This window comes from Molossus molossus, unplaced genomic scaffold, assembly GCF_014108415.1.
Source record: "Molossus molossus isolate mMolMol1 unplaced genomic scaffold, mMolMol1.p scaffold_m16_p_13, whole genome shotgun sequence".
NCBI lineage: Eukaryota > Metazoa > Chordata > Mammalia > Chiroptera > Molossidae > Molossus > Molossus molossus.
Genome location: NW_023425348.1, coordinates 59,323,642 through 59,338,973, shown reverse-complemented (window position 1 = coordinate 59,338,973; position 15,332 = coordinate 59,323,642). Strand labels below are relative to the sequence as shown.

Genomic DNA, 15,332 nt, shown 5'->3' with positions numbered 1-15,332 from the left:
CTCTTGTAGGTAACTAACTGCTTTTCTCTTGCTGCTTTTAAGATTCTCTCTTTGTCTGGAACCTTTTGCATTTTGATGATGATGTGTCTTGGTGTGGGCCTCTTGGAGTTCATCTTGTTTGGGACTCTCTGTACTTCCTGGATTTGTATGTTTGTTTCCTTCACCAAGTTAGGGAAGTTTTCTGCCATTATGGTTTCAAATAGGTTTTCGATTTCTTGTTCTCTCTCTTCGCCTTCTGGCACCCCCAAGATGCAAATGTTGGCATGATTGAAGTTTTCCCAGAGGCTCCTTACACTAGCCTCATTTTTTTGGATTCTTTTTTCTTTTTGCTGTTCTGATTGGGTGTTTTTGCTTCTTTGTGTTCCAAATCGATGGTTTGCTTCTTGGCTTTACCTACTCTACTATTGAATCTGTGTAAATTATTCTTTATCTCAGTTAGTGCCTCCTTCATTTCCGACTGGTCCTTTTTTATGCTCTTGAGGCCCTCATTAAGTTTGCTGAGGTTCTCACTAAGTTCATTGAACATCTTTATAAGCAGTATTTTGAACTCAGCATCTGTTAGGTTGCTTATCTTCATTTCGCTTAGTTCTTTTCCTGGGGTTTTGTTCTGTTCTTTCATTTGGGACCTGTTTCTTTGTCTCCTCATTTTGACTGTCTCCCTGTGTTTGTTTCTGTGTATTATTTAATGAGAGGTATGGGGCTAGCTGAGACCAGATGCTGCTTGTTTGAAAGAATTTAGGAAAACCTGAAGCAGGATCCAAGACAGGCCAATCCTGTGGTTAAGCAACTGGCAACAGGTTGGGTGGGCCTGAAAGTTGGGTGGGGCGGGGCCTCAGGGAATCACCAGGGCAGGGCAACCAGTGTGAGCCAGGTTGCTGGAGTCCCAGATATGGTGGCTGGCTGCCGCCCCAGGGAAGGGCTCACCAAAGGAACAAAGGCCTCTGACAGCATGTTTGTCCCAGAGAAAGCCCCCTCTCCAGCCCTTCCTCCAATGCCAAACAGCTCAGTTCTTCCCTGTATGTCTCTGGTGCCCCTCAAGCTGCCTCCTCTCCAAGCTTAGAGGGAGTGAGTCCAACAAGTCCGTGCGCAGGCCCTTTAAGAGGAGCTGCCTGGGGCTCCAGCCACCTCAGCCTCCCTGAGCCTCAGTTCCCGCTGGTTTTTCCAGCCAGAAGTGATGGGGATTCTTTTCTGGGCAATGCAACCCTGAGCGGGGCACCTAGTATGTGATGGGGACCCCTCAGTCCTCAGGGAGGACCTTCCCAGCCGAGGTATCCTCCTGATTTTTATCCGCCACACGTGGGTGTGGGACCAGCCCATCCGCCTCTGCCCCTCCTACCAGTCTCTATGTGGCTGCTTCTTTAATTGCGTAGTTGTAGGACTTCCATTCAGCTTGATTTCAGGCGGTTTTGAATGATGGTTGTTCTGTAGTTTAGTTGTAACTTTGGTGTGGTTGTGGGAGGACGCAATACTACATTTACCTACGCCGCCATCTTCAAAAACTCAACAGTTAAATATTTTAAAAGTGCCTAGCATGGTTCAAGAAATAATATAAAAAACAATTAAACATCAGTTATGTTTTAAGTATTTTTTTTTCTTTATTCATTTTAGAGCAAGAGGGAGAGAGAGAAACATTGATGGGAGAAAACATTGATTGGCCACCTCCTGCATGCCCCCTACGAGGGATTGGGCCCACAACCTGGGCATGTGTCCTGATGGGGAATCGAACTGGCGACCTGCTGGTGCATGGGTTGATGGTCAACCACTGAGCTACGCCAGCCAGACTAAGTGTTTTCTTTTGTAGTATAGGCCCATGATTGTGACATATAACTTTTTTGAAACACAGAAACAAAAGAGGTTAATATGATAGGACCTGTTCTTTGTGAACTCACATTTGGTCCTAATGATTATCTTTTGTCCTTGTACGTGGTCAGTTATACATTCTAGAATCTTGCCCTTGTAATGAAATTCATATAAGGAATGTGTTACTGGGCCACATCTTGCTCATTCATAGAGATTTTGTTGGAAAGATTTGTAGGGGATATTTTAACCATCCTAGAATTTTATCAGCTAGAGAAGTGCTTTTTAACTTTTAGTAGGCATATAAATGACCTGGGGATCTTATTAAAATACAGATTCTGATTCTGTAGGTTTGAGGTGAGCCATGAGATTCAGTATTTCTAAAAGCCACTAGGTAATGTCATTGCTGCTTTTCCTCAGGGCTGCTAACTGAGATACACTTTGACGACAGAAGGATACTATATATTCTGTTTCATGGTTAGTAAAATGCCAGACTTTATAAAATTAACAAATTGAACATTTAGGCTAAAATTAAGAAGAGTGACAGTGTCTCTCTCATGTGTTGCTGAGGATGCAGAACAGCTGAAACTCTCATACACTGCTGATGGGACTGTAAATTGTTAATAACCTGTTTTGAATACTATTTGATATTATATACTAAAGTCAAATATCTTCCTATCTATGACAGCAATTCAACTCCTAGGCATTTACCCAACAAAAATGAATACTATGTCCACAAAAAGACATGCTTCACATGTTTATAGCCATTTTATTCATAAGTCACCAACTATACACAACCCATATGTCCATCAACAAGAGAATGGATAAATTGTGGTATACTTATTTACTGGAATACTACACAGCAATAAAAACCTACTGATAATTGTAGCAATGCGTGGGAATCTCACAGACATTATGTGGAAATAGAGAAGTAGGTTGAAGAGATAGGAATAGAGCAGTGGTTCTCAACCTTTCTAATGCCACAACCCTTTAATACAGTTCCTCATGTTGTGGTGACCCACAACTATAAAATTATTTTCATTGCTACTTCATAACTGTAATTTTGCTACTGTTATGTCTTAGGCAACCCCTGTGAAAGGGTCGTTTGAACCCCAAAGGGGTCGCAACCCACAGGTTGAGAACCGCTGGAGTAGAGCTAGATAAAAATTGTAAGACATAGAAGATAAAGATAGAGTATGCACTGTGACTCCGTTTATTAAATTCAAGAATAGGCATAATTACAGTTACAGAAGTCAGAATGGTGGTTATCACTGGGGATGGATTATTAATTGGAAAGAGGCATGTGAGAAGCCTCTAGGGTTTTGGGAATGTTTTATATTTTAGTCTGGATGGTGGTTACTTTGGAGAATACATATGTAAAAATTTATTGAGTGAGCTCATTGATTGACCTTAAGATTAGTGCACTTTTTCCCTATATGTTATACCTTAATAATATTTTGTTATAATGAAAGAAATAGAGCATTAAAAGAAGAGAAGACATCTTTGAATTTTAAACAGGACTGTATATATATATGTTAGCAGTGAAATTGATTTCCAAGGGAGTTGTTATATGTTCACATTCATATTCATTTACTGCGTGAAAATATTGAGAAATATATTTAAAGGTAGTGAATTAATGTAGCTAGTTGATTCTTTAAAATTACGAGTATAGTTGTCATTGGATTTTAGGAGAATAGAATCACAGCACAAACAAATGGTTAAATCAGAACATTTCCATCTTTTGTTTTGAAGGGAGAGGTGAAAATCTGAAGAAAACTAGCTCTCATCAGCTAATTTGGAAATCTAAACAAACAAACAAACAAACAAACAAACATTAAATAGAAATGGACTTTGTCTTTGTACTCTTCTCTTTCAATTTATAACTTCCTGTTCTCTCTCCAGATATCTTACTACTCATATTGTAACTCTTCACTACCTAGGATTTCTCATTGTTTCTTATTCAAGACTAATCTTAAATTCATTTTTATCTTTATTTTTTTCCTTTTTATCGGATTTGTTGGGATGACACTGGTTAAAGAAATTTTACAGGTTTCAGGTGCACAATTCCACAAAACATCATCTGTACACTGTATTGTGTGTTCACCACCTCAAGTCAGGTCTCCTTCCATTACCATTTATGCCTCTATTCTGTCTTTATTTCTCTGATAGTTCATTATGCCCTTCTTTCTTCTCATGGATCATAGAGTTCTGCTGCTTTCAGACTTTTCATAAGCAATAGAACCCTATATAAATAAATAAATAAATAAATAAATAAATAAATAAACAAACAAACAAACCAAACTTGGGATAAAACCTTGACTGCTCGGATCCTTTCAACTGTTCCTTCAGTTCTCCCTCTTAGCTCACTCTTTTCACTTTGCTCCACAACAATTTCAGGGTGGGATACAATGGGGGAAAATAATCAAACATAACCTAGCTCAAAATACTCACTTTATATCAGAAGGAAACTGAAGTATAAAAAGAGCTTCAAAGCTATTGATGGCGAGCTATTTCAGGTCAGGCTGTCATGAAATTAGTCTCAATTGCTAAGCAAAATTAAAATGTGAAAAAAATAAGATTGAAAAAAATTTTTACATGCAATTTGAACAGTCAATATAGTGATAGTGATTCCAAAATCTACTTTTTAAGTTATGTTCATAAGCAAATAATAATTCAAAATTCTCTGTTACAAGGAATAATAATATCTAAAAAGTAGTAATGTCATTTTTGACAAGGGTGCCAAGACAATCCAATGGGAAAATACTAGTCTTTTCCACAGATGGTGCTGGCACGACTGGGTATACCCATGCAAAAGACTGAAGTTGTATCCCTACCTCACACGATATAAAAATGAACTCAAAATAAATCAAAGACTCAAGTATAAGAGGCAAAACTACAAAACTCTTAGAATAGGAGTAAATCTTTTTTTTTATCCTCACCCGAGGACATTTTTCCATTTTTTGCACAGATAGAATGGGAGGGAGAGAGAGGAAGAGAGAGAAAGAGAGAAACATTGACGTGAAAGGGACACATTGAGTGGCTGCCACCCGCACGACCAACCAGGGCCGGGGACAAACTGCAACCGAGGTACATGCCCTTAGCGGGAACCGAACCCTGTCTCTCTGGACCGCAGGCCGATGCTCTAACCGCTGAGCCAAACCGGCCAGGGCAGGAGTAAATCTTTATGGCCTTGGATTTGGCAATGGTTTCTTAGGTGTGGTACCAAAAGCATAGGTGAAAAAAAACTTGGATTCCATCAAAATGAAAAGCTTTTGTGTATCAAAGGAAACCATCAAGAAAATGAAAAGATAACTTATAGAATGGGTAGAAATATTTGTAAATCATATATTGATGAGACTTGTATCCAGAATGTATAAAGAACTCTTACAACCCAACAATAAAAAGACAAAAAGCCCAATTTTTTAAAAGGGCAAAGTATTTTAACTGATGTTTCTTCAAGTAAGAGTACAAATGCCCCAAAAGCATATGAAATGATGTTCAAGATCATTACTCATTAGGGAAATGTAAATCAAAACCACAACGTGATATTACTTCCTCCATATTAGGATGGCTATAATAAAAACAAACTAACAAATGGTGAGGATGTGGAGAAATTGGAATCCTTTTTTCCCTCCAATTTTTATTAATTTATTTTTGTTACAGATGTTTCTCCTTTCCCTCCCTGACACCCTCCTCCTTATGCCGCCCCCTCCCCCCTAAGCATTGTTGTCTATGTCCATTGGTTATGCATTCATGCATATAAGTTCTTTGGTTCATCTCATCCATCCCCTCCACCCCCCTACTCTGAGGTTTGTCAGTCTGAACCATGCTCCTTTCTATGTCTCTGGGTTTATTTCGTTCATCAGCTCACCTTGTTCATTATATTCCACAAATAAGTGAGATCATGTGGTATTTGTCTTTCTCTAATTGGCTTATTTCGCTTAGCATGATACTCTTGAGGTCCTTCCATGTCGTCTCAAAGGATAAGAGATCTTTCTTTCTTACAGCTGCATAGTACTCCATTGTGTATATGTACTACAGCTTTTTTATCCACTTATCTATTGATAGACATTTGGGCTGTTTCCAGATCTTAGCAATTGTAAATAATGCTGCTATGAACATAGGGGTACATATAATCTTTCTGAGTGGTGTTTCAGGCTTCTTAGGATATATTTCTAGAAGTGAGATCACTGGGTCAAATGGCAGTTTCATTTTTAATTTTTTGAGGAAACACCATATTGTTTTCCACAGTGGCTGCACCAGTCTGCATTCCCACCAGCAGTGCACTAGAGTCCCCTTTTTTCCACACCCTCGCCAACACTTGTTGTTTGATGATTTGTTGATTGCAGCCATTCTGGCAGGTGTGAGGTGATGCCTCATAGTTTAATTTTCATCTCTCCGATAATTAGTGACGTTGAGCAGAGAAATTGGAACCCTTATACATTGACAGTGGGAATGTAAAATGGTATAGCCACTTAAGAAAACAGTTTAGCAGTTTCTCTATAATTAAAGATGTAATTTTTTTAAAAAGTACAGTTTCCGTTTAATTTTTTTCTGGAGAACTTTTCTTCAGTCCTTTAGGACTTATCTCCTTACACGAGTTTTGGTTAGGTCATGGGACAGCACCCACAGGTCTAAGTCAGGGTTGGGGTCTTTGGTCCTTCCGAGCTTCATGAGATGATTCCTGACTGCCTTGCTGTGAATAGAGTAATGTAGTTTCACATACAGCTTGGGAAGCACATAGGTGTAGAAGACAATCCCTTTGGAAATGTCCGTAACAGCTGTGGCCTCTATTCCATTTCAAATGACGAACTTCTTAACGGCCTCATCTGTGGGCAGGCATTGGGCACAGTAGGTGCAGCGAATAGGCTGCACATGGCCATGGTCTTTTTTGGCACAACCATTGTTCCTTCTTTTCTTGGTCATCTAGGAAGTGAGGACCTGAGAGAATAAACATGTAATTACTGTATGACCCAGAAATTCCACTCCTACTAGCTGAGACATGGTCCTTTCAGACATAGAATATGTAACTTTGATAGCAAAAAGGAAAACCAAGAAAGATATATTACACCAAATAATTAATAGTGTAAAAAGCAATGTATATTTAAATTACTCTTTATAACATAATGGAGTTAATTATTTAAAAATTCTCTAGTCATGCCCCTTTTGCTTACACATTTAATAACGCAAAACAATGCACATTTGTGTGCATACATTTGAAAATGGAATTTGTATGTATGTGAGATTCTGTTTTTATTTTTTTATTTTTTTTTATCCTCACCTGAGGATATTTTTCCATTTTTTTGTACAGATAGAGTGGGAGGGAGAGAGAGGAAGGAAGAGAGAGAGAGAGAGAAACATCGACGTGAAGGGACACATCGAGTGGCTGCCACCCGCACGACCAACCAGGGCCGGGGACAAACTGCAACCGAAGTACGTGCCCTTAGCGGGAACCAAACCCGGGTCTCTCCGGACCGCAGGCCGACGCTCTAACCGCTGAGCCAAACTGGCCAGGGCTGAGATTCTGTTTTTAAAACTAAGAATTAGTAAAAATAAATAAATTAACTTATTAACTTCTCCCTTCCTTCCTCCCTGCCTCCCTTCCTCCCTTCATTCTTTTCTCATTTAAAAAGTTTATTTCGCCCTGACCAGTTTTGCTCAGTGGTTAGAGCGTCAGCCTGTGGTCCAGAGAGACCCGGGTTTGGTTCCCGCTAAGGGCACGTACCTCGGTTGCAGTTTGTCCCCGGCCCTGGTTGGTCGTGCGGGTGGCAGCCACTCGATGTGTCCTTTCGCATCGATGTTTCTCTCTCTCTCTCTTCCTCTCTCTCCCTCCCGCTCTATCTGAACAAAAAATGGAAAAGTGTCCTGGGGTGAGAATAAAAAAAAATAAAAATAAAAAATAAAATGTTTATTTCTATTATTATACTTTTGAAAATTTTTCCCTTAGTTTTTTTTTTTTTTTATCCTCACTCGAGGATATTTTTCCATTTTTTGTTCAGCTAGAGTGGGAGGGAGAGAGAGGAAGAGAGAGAGAGAGAAACCTTGACGTGAAAGGGACACATTGAGTGGCTGTCTCCCACAAGACCCAACCAGGGCCAGGGACAAACTGCAACTGAGGTACGTGCCCTTAGCGGGAACAAAACCAGGGTCTCTCTGGACCACAGGCCGACGCTCTAACCACTGAGCCAAACTGGCCAGGGCTCCCCCTTAGTTTTTAAAGATAGCCATCTGATCTGTACTATCTTGGAGGGGCTATTAAATGGGGATAAAGACCTTTCACATAGGACTGTTTTAAGGAGATGTGAAATAGAGTACTATAAATCTTCATATTGCAGTTCCTTTAACAATCCCTCATAATTTTAGTTTCCTGCTTAGTATATTTTTGCAAGAGGTATCTGGATTTTAAAAAAGGAGAATGTTTTTAATCCAAAGGAATGGATCTCTAAGAGAAGAATGTTAAACACTGTTTTATGATATTACTGAAGACATGTTTCATTACTTAGAGGTGACAACATATGATTTTGAGGCAGGGGATTTATACCATGTGGTTTATTGCTTGGTCTATAAATGAGGGTGGTTTCAGTCTTTAAATAACTTTTTAAAAATTAGTATGTGTGTAGTTTATGATTTTCAAAGGGCTTTTCTCATATATTATTACTTATATTCACAATAACTCTTTGTGAAGAATTGTTTTTTCTTTTTAAAAATTGAAATCTAAACATGCAAAATATATAAAAAATGTAGTTGTATGTATGTATAATGAACACTTATAAGTGAATTTTATGTAACCAACATCCAGGTTTTAAAAAAAATGGAACACTGACATCATCTCAGAAGCCTCTTTGTTTCTTTCCAAGCATACCCCACGTTGTCTCTTTGAGGTAATCATCATTCTATGTTTAATGCTCATCACTTCCTTTGCTTTATAGTTTTATTGTCTATGAATGCATCTCTGAGCAATAGTTTGATTTTTCCTATTTTTGTGCATTATATAAATCATGCAGAATCTATTTTTTATGTGTTTCAGTTTTTGCTCAACATAAGTCATTATGAAATCTTAGTTCATTAATTTGCTTCTTATTGTGTATCAGAGTTTATTTATTTTCTCTATAGTCAGTGAGCATTTGGACTAGATCCAGTTGCTGGTTATTATGAACAATACTGCTCTGAACCGTTACGTCCATTTATCCATTCTTGGTGAACAAGTACACAAGGTTCTCTAGGTTGTATATACAGGAATGGAATTGTTGGGTCAAAGGGTGTGCTTATATTCATCTTTTTTTTTCTCCTTTTTATTGAGTTTATTGATGTGATACTGGTTAACAAAATTATACAGGTTTCAGGCACATAATTCCAAAACACATCATCTGTATATACCCTGTATTGTCTGTTCACCACCCCAAGTCAAATCTGTCTATCACCATGTATCCCCCTTATGCCCTCCTTCACCTCCCCCGGATAATGCTAGACTCTTTTCTAAAGTGATTGTTTATACTCCCACCAATAGTCTATGAGCATTCCCATTGCTCAATATCTTTGTCAACAATTGATATTGTCAGAATTTTTTTTTAAATCCTCACCCGAGGATATTTTTTAATTTATCTTCAGATAGAGTGGGAGAGAGAGACAGATCGTTTGATTGCCTCCTGCATGACCCTGATCAGGGCTGGGAACAGAACCCTTGCCTGGAATTGAACCCTCGACTCTTTGGTCTGTTGACCAATGCTCTTAACTGCTGAGCCAAACCGGCCGGGGCAATGTCATTAGGGTTTTCATTTTTGCCAATCTGTGAGGTGTGTAGTAATCTCTCTTCATAGTTTTAATTTGCATTCCTGATTACTAATGACATTAAGTAATTTTTAATAAGTTATTGATCAGGTAGATTTCTTTTGTGAAGTGCCTGTTCAAGTCTCTTGTCCATTTTTCTATTGGGCTGTCTTTTTTTTTTCTTTATAAAAATGATTTGTAGATTTTTATATATTATGTATATGAATTTTTTTGTAACTTTGTGTGTTATAAGCATCCTTTCCCATTCCTGGCTTGTCTTTTCACTCTCTTGGTGGGATCATTTGATGCACAGATATTCTTAATTCTAATATAGTTGAATATTTATTGATCTTTTCCTTTTTGGTTAATTTTTTTCCTGTGCTGTTTAAGACATTTGTTCCTATCCGAGGTCATGAAGATAATCTCCAATAACTTTCACATTGGCTTTTAATCCACCTGCAGTTTTTTTTGATATTGTTTGAGGTAACAATGTAGTTGTATTCTGCCACCACCCCACCCCTTTAAAGGTATCCAGCTGTCCCAGATAGTTTATTAATATCCATCTTTTCCTGACTGCTCTGCAGGGTTACCTCTGTCATATATCAAGTGCCCTATAAGCATGGATCTATTTGAGGGTCTTTATTATTCTCTTGATGTGTTTGTCTATCCTTGTACCTGTACTGCACGGGCTTAATTATATTTACTCTATAAAAAGTCTATTATCTTGTAGAGTAAATTCTGCTACCTTGTTCATATTTTCCGAGAGTGTCTTGGCACTTCTTGGCCCTTTGCACTTCCATATAAATTTAGAATTAGCTTTTTAAGTTCCACAGACAAAAACTATTGAGATTTTAATTCAGTTTGCATTTAATCAATACATCAATTTTTAGGGAAATGATACTATTATAACATTGAATCTTCCAATCCATGAACACATTATATCTCTTTATTTATTTTGGTTCTCTTTAAAGTCTCCCAATAAAGTTTATAAGTTGTTCTGTACAGGTCTTACATAACATTAATATAAGAAAATTAAATAACAAAGACAATAGTAACAGAGAGGTCAGAATGCTAATTGTTAAATGAACAAAAAACAATAAATGGCTTTAAGGATTCAGAGAAGAACCAATATGCCTTGGTATTTCATAATAGATGATGTTAAAAAAGATTTTTGGAACCCGCTGGTATGGCTCATTGGTTGAATGTTGACCCATGCACCAAGAGGTCACCAGTTCAATTCCCAGTCAGGGCACATGCCCAGTTTGTGGACCAGGTCCCCAGAGAGGGGCATGCAGGAGGTGGCCAATTGATGTTCTCTCTCATTGATGTTTCTATCTCTCCCTCTCCCTTTGTCTCTCTCTAAAACAAACAACAACAACAACAAAAAAACAATAAAGAAAAAGATTTTTGGTTAAATATTAATTAGATATTTGTATAACTGTTATATACATGTCTGGAAATTGTCACATTTTCAGTTCATTAATGTTAAAAAAGAAATCGTGTACTAGTTGTTTTATTGATTATCTGCACAGTCACTATTTTACTGATTACATTTTTCCTCTGTTGGTGAATCTTTTGGCTGAAATGGCTAAAGTTATGTAGATACTTTGGTAACACCTAAAAATATCTTAAGGGAAAGGTCTGTATAGTCATTTCCAAGTATGTTATAAAAGTCTGAAATATCAATATTTGGTGTAACTTCTGAAATAATGAAATAGTACATTAATTGCTTCTTTGTAGTAAGTTTATTCATTTGACCTATTAATTATTTGAAAACATAAGATATCTTTAGTGTGTAACTTACACTTCAGGGGAGAATTGAGTCACATGTTTGCAATATAATTTGTTTTTCTTTATTTTCAAAATAGAGATTGGCATATTTAAAAGAAAGAGGCAGCATTCTTAGTTCCTAATACAAATAAATCTCTCTTGGTAGTGAGGGTTGCTGTACAGATGGGTCCCAACCTTGTCACCTCTGGGCAACAGCAGTGAAATTGTTTGTTCCGACAGCAGACAGCCTCACTGCAGAGCCCTGGTTTAATGTTACACTAAGCATTAGTGCTGTTCTTTCAGAAGCTATTATGCTGTGACATCAAAGATTTTCTGACAGGGCAGTAGTAGGTTAGCACTGAAGTTGTCTACTGAAATTTTAAAAACGGAATCAAATATATATGATCAGACTTTAATATGAGATAAAGACAGAATTAGAATGGTTTAAAGAATGTTGAAGAAACAATGAATCTATAGACTGGCCTCTTTGTCTCTGTTTGTTTAAGCCAAATTCTGTTACCTTTTATTTACACAGCAAGTACAAATGGCCATTGTATTAATGCTGAGATAGTTGATCAATTCAGAAGAAGGAAGAAACATTTGAAGACATTATGAAGAAGGAAGAAACAGCCTTTTTCGCAATGAAAATGGTTAGATTGACCTGCAGAGTGTTTTATATACATGAACATGTGGACAGTAATTGCAATGGCCTGACTTACTTGTTGCTGATCCATTAGTTAAAAGGTTCAAACTACATACTCTATTATAAAGTTACAGGAATACAATTTAGGTGACAAATGAAGAGATGAAAAGTCTTGCAACTAAAATGCTTAATTTTTCATAGCAGTTTTATAAATATAGGTAACTTAAAATTAATTAGATTACCAATGTTGTCTTTTGAAAAGGCTAATTTTGGTTAAACATTGAGAAATATTAGTCATTTTTTTTTTTTTGTATAGGCTTTCTTTTTGAGACAAATAAATTAAGCATTGTGGTTTCAAGTATTTCTTAAATTTTTGTAGTGAAATCAGACTTGCTGTAACTATAGCATTACTGTGATATTGTCATGAAATAATCTTGGTAATATAAAATGTCAATTAATTTTATAAGCACAATCTAATGTCTGGACATTTTAGACAACAAAGAATTTTTTGAGATTAAGCAAAAAACTCATGTATTATGATGAATATGTTCTTAATACTGTAGTGTGCTTTTTTGTTAAAGTAATAGCAAACAAAACTTTTTTCAGTTATATACAAGATACACCATGATACATTTATCTTAAATAATACTAATACTGTTAGTTGAGGAGTAACTGAAACAAAAAAGAAATTTCTGTATAGGTACTTGTTTGTTTGATCATGTTTCAAGATAATTTTATTCCAGTTCAAAGTAATCTATAATCTAGTCATAAAAAGAGTTAACTAAAAAGATGAATTTAAAGGTCTTTGCTCTGGCATGTATCTCACAGTTTTATTCACACAGACTGATTTGCACAGGGAAATGTTGCTACATCCTTTAAAAATCATTAAAAATGATTACTCTGAAATAAAATGCCCAAGGAGCTCTACTGTAATTTTCATAACACTTGTTGAAAATGAGATACTTGAACCTGTAGGTCTGAAACAAATTTGATTATATAAAAATGCTTTCACCTTTTAAAAGTTTTTGTTTGTTTTTATTTTTGGTACAATAAAATGCAGTGGTAACAAATCAAAAGAAGTGACAGGACAAACATGAAGAAAATGTTATAATATTTTCTCTGAGGACCCTGAAATCTTTATTTTTATTTTTATCCTCTCCGAGGACATTTTTCCATTTTTTGTTAAGATAGAGTGGGAGGGAGAGAGAGGAAGAGAGAAAAAGAGAGAGAAACATCGACGTGATAGGGACACATCGAGTGGCTGCCTCCCACATGCACGACCCAACCAGGGCCAGGGACAAACTGTAACCGAGGTACGTGCCCTTAGCGGGAACCGAACCCGGGTCTCTCTGGACTGCAGGCCAACGCTCTAACTGCTTAGCCAAACTGGCCAGGGCAGGACCCTGAAATCTTAAGTGTTCAAGTAAATTTAATATTTTTAAAAAGTGTGATACTTTAAATCAACGACAGTACTTGGTAGGGAAAGAACAGGAGAATGTTTGGACAGATGTTTACTCATTTAAAAGTAGTAATTCTATATAAATATTTATATTATCAATATTGTTTCAATCCTTTTACTTCTGCCAACTACAGGCATCCTAATTTAAAATTATATATAGTTTAGTAATGTTGTCAATAGATGGTTAAAAGCAACATAGGTGTATTTGAAAATTTCTGGTAGTTATTAACTGAAGGACTATAAAGAATTTTGGTCTTTTTCATATGATGATGAAGGAAAGTTTGAGTACTTTAACTAATTTGAACTGTTTTGAAAAACTTAAGTTCTGGTTCATCATACTATCTATCAAACAGCTTGTCAGCCCTAATGCTCCCAAGAGAGTGGATTACAGGTACACTCAGCTCTTTACAAGGGCTGCTAAATAAATGTTTACAAGAGGAGCTATTTATTTACTTATTTTACAAAATTTTGTGCATTTAAATTACAAGCTACTGGGAAATACATTTTGGAGACTCTCTTAGACAATATGTTATAGGAGACATAGTTTCCTTTTTTTTTTTGAGTTTCAAATATGTTTTTATTTTACGAATGAAAAGTCACATTCTGCTTAAAAATCCACAAGGCATTTTCCAAGATACAAACAGAAGGAAGTAAAGAGACACAATGCAGAAAGACCACCAAGAGGCTCAGAGATAACTTACAATTTTTTCTCAAAGCACTAGTAAAAATTATGGTCAATGTGCATGTACATATATACAAAAATGCTAGAATAAAAGAAAGAGCAGAATTCAGGCCATCTCCTTACTGTTGGCTCAGAGTTTCTATTTTACCTTTACTGTCCATATTCTTTATGTTCCAAATGCTCCAAGGGAAGATCTAATGCAAAAATTTCAAGGTATCATAGACTTTACTTTTATTTTTGTAATTGAGCAATATGCCTTTATTTTATTTTTTCCTCTTTTTCTTAAATTGAATTTATTGGGGTGACACTGTTTAACAAAATCATACAGGTTTCAGGTGCACAATTCTATAACACATCATCTGTACACTGTATTGTGTATTCACCACCCCAATCAAGTGTCTGTCCATCACCATTTATCCCCCCTATTCCTTCCTCCATTCCCCATACCCTCCAATAGCTGTCAGCCTGCTCTCTCTGAGTCTGCCTCTATTTTGCTTGTTAGTTTATTTTGTTCATTAGATTCCACATATGAGTGAAATTATATAGTACTTGTCTTTCTCTGACTGGCTTATTTCACTTAGCATAGTACTTTCTAGGTCCATCCATATTTTTGCAAAAGATAAAATTTCCTTTTTTTTTTTTTTTTTTTACAGCCAAGTAGTATTCCAATGTGTAAATGTACCCACAGCTCTTTTATCCACTTATCTACTGATGAGCACTTGGACTGCCTCCAAATCTTGCTATTGCACTGCAATGAAAATAGAGGTGCACATATTCTGTTGAATTAGTGTCTCAAGTTTATTCGGATAAATTCCCAGAAATAGAATCACTGGTTCATAAGGCAGTTTCATTTTTAATTTTTTGAGGTCACTCCATACTGCTTTCCACACTGGCTGCACCATATACATTCCCACCAACAGTGTACCATGGTCTCTTTTTTCCACATCCTCGCCAACACTTGTTGTTTGTTGATTTATTGATGATAGCCATTCTGACAGGTGTGAGGTGATATGTCATTGTGGTTTTAATTTGCATTTCTCTGATTATTAGTGATGTTGAGAAATTTTTCATATGTCTATTGGCCATGTGTATGTTCTCTTTGGGGAAGTGTCTATTCAGGTCCTTTTCCTGTTTTTTAATTGGAATTTTTATTGGTATTGAATTTTACAAGTTCTTTATAAATTTTATATTATTAATCTCTTTTCAGATGTATC

General features: G+C 36.5%; 1 long non-coding RNA gene across 2 annotated transcripts in view; it reads left to right on the top strand.

Annotated features, from left to right (window-relative positions):
• The window catches only part of LOC118629073, a 64,701-nt gene that overhangs the window by 24,492 nt on the left and 24,877 nt on the right, over positions 1-15,332 (top strand). The window contains exons 4-5 of one of the 2 annotated variants that reach the window (XR_004959347.1): positions 8,597-8,678; positions 11,870-11,984. This is a non-coding gene — a long non-coding RNA (uncharacterized LOC118629073). Of the gene's footprint in view, positions 1-8,596; positions 8,679-11,869; positions 11,988-15,332 lie in introns of those variants that run through there. The other variant, XR_004959346.1, reaches the window with a different exon arrangement.